This window comes from Amblyomma americanum, chromosome 5 (genome assembly GCF_052857255.1).
Source record: "Amblyomma americanum isolate KBUSLIRL-KWMA chromosome 5, ASM5285725v1, whole genome shotgun sequence".
NCBI classification, from domain to species: domain Eukaryota; kingdom Metazoa; phylum Arthropoda; class Arachnida; order Ixodida; family Ixodidae; genus Amblyomma; species Amblyomma americanum.
This window is the reverse complement of record NC_135501.1, coordinates 67671065-67673322: the sequence shown is the minus strand read 5'-3', so window position 1 is coordinate 67673322 and position 2258 is coordinate 67671065. Positions and strand designations below refer to the sequence as shown.

Here is a 2258-nt window from a genome sequence, read left to right as displayed (position 1 = left end):
AATTACATTATGTACTGTTCGTGACTGCCAGTGTTCTTATGTAAATGTGGTCTGGTGTACCAATAAATTCTCTTTATACCGTTGTGCTGTAAGTGTAGCCTCTTTTGTGGGCACAAGTTCGCCCAATAAAAGTTAGTTTTGTCTTTCACAGTATTGCTACTGTGTTCTTCAACGTCACCACCACGTGACATCTGGTGGATGTGCTTCTTTTTTGTTTTGTTCATGTACCGGACGCCCCCGACAAGCCGTGATCCAAGCCCGGACGGCAAAGAGACCACCAACGTAGTCCCGGACAATCGAGCAAGCCGCCGTCTCCAACAGCTGCCCCCGGCGCACGGACTTCTACCTAAGAAGACCAAGAAGATTGTGGCCAAGGCAACCCTAATGGCAGCCCCAGCGTCCCCCATCGTGCTGCAGAAGCCCAGGGAACCACCGACGTTCCGCGGTTCCACATTTGAGGACCCGGAAAGCTGGCTGGAAACGTATGAGAGGGTCGCTACGTTAAAACAGCTGGGCAAGCGACGATAAGCTGCGACATGTCTATTTCGCATTGGAGGACGCCGCCAGGACGTGGTTCGAGAATCGAGAAGCCACCTTGACAACGTGGGACCTGTTCCGAAGCAGCTTCCTGCAAACATTTACAAGCGTCCTGCGTAAAGAGCGAGCCCAAGTTCTCCTGGAGACCAGAGCGCAGCTGCCGAATGAAACGATCGCAATCTTCGCTGAGGAAATGAGCCGTCTGTTCCGGCACGCCGACCCGGAAATGTCGCAGAGAAGAAAGTCCGCCTACTGATGCGTGGTGTAAAGGAGGAACTTTTCGGCGAAATGACACGAAGCCCACCGACGACCGTAGAAGAGTTCCTTCGCGAGGCCACCAGCATTGAGAAGACACTCGAAATGCGGAACCGACAATACAACCGCCGCACGAACTCGACAAACTACGCCGGAGTTCAGTCAATGGCCACCGACGACCTGTGCGAGACCATCAGGGAAGTCGTACGAGAGGAGCTTCAAAGGATCTTCCCTTCATCGCAACCACAAGTGGCCTCAGTCGCCGAAATTGTCAAAGAAGAAGTCCAGCGATCGCTGGGAGTTTGCGAGGTACAGCCACAATCATCGCAGCCACAGCCAGAAGCGATGACCTACGCCGCCGTCGCCCGCCGTCAATGTCCCCCTCCACGACCGCGCCAGGACCCTGTAACGCCGCAATTCCGTCGACCACCGCTGCCGCCACCAACACGCCCACCCGTCGACCAGCGCAGCTACCCGAAGAAAACAGACGTTTGGCGCGCTCCTGACCACCGCCCGCTCTGCTACCACTGCGGGGAAGCCGGCCATGTGTACCGCCGATGCCCATACCGTGACCTGATATTGCGAGGGTTCGCCGTCGACGCACCGCGCCCTCGTGGAGACGAACGCCCTCGTGACATCGCCGACTACCTCGCCGCTACTCAGTGGAGCCCTCGACGGCCATCCAGGTCGCCGTCACCAGGCCGCTACCTGTCGCCGCAGCGCCGTGCATACACTGGCCCAGCACGGGGCCGCTCTGCGAGCCCATATACGGAAAACTAAATGCAGCAATCGATGGAGGTGCGGTTGCTGTTCGTCGAACTGACTAAGATCCTCCGCCCCCGACAAAGACGGCGCAGAGACCACCTCGACGACATAATAACGACACGCCGTCGTCCCGACGAAGTCAGGAAGACACGAATACACCGACGAAAAACGACTTGACGACGCGACGTTCCAACTTCAGCTCAACACGACGCAGCCGTGATCCGGCGCCAAGACCTAACTGCAACGCCAGACAAAGAACCACCGACCTCGACGTGCTTCTCGACGGCCACGCAGTTACCGCCTTAGTGGACACAGGGGCTGATTACTCCGTAATGAGTGGACACATCGCCGCCCAGTTGAAGAAAGTTAAGACCGCATGGGAAGGCCCTCAAATTCGGACCGCTGGAGGACACCTCATCACGCCGACTGGAATCTGCACGGCAAGAATAACCATTCATGACTGCACTTACCCTGCAACCTTCGTTATCCTCCAACAGTGTTCACGAGACGTCATTCCCGGTATGGACTTCCTGAACCAACACGGCACAACCATCGACCTGAAGTCGAAGTCAATAACGCTGTCGGAAGATAAAGCGATACCGTTCGAGAGCCCTCGTAGTCACCACGCCTTGAGTGTGCTCGAAGATCAAGTGAGCATCCCGCCTCGCTCCAGCATTGTTATTTCGGTCGGCACCGAAATA

The 2258-nt window shown here is 56.4% G+C and overlaps 1 pseudogene; it reads left to right on the top strand.

Moving 5' to 3' along the window:
* The first annotated feature begins 222 nt into the window (after positions 1-222).
* On the top strand, positions 223-1572 carry LOC144134765 (uncharacterized; annotated as a pseudogene).
* Positions 1573-2258: the final 686 nt, after the last annotated feature.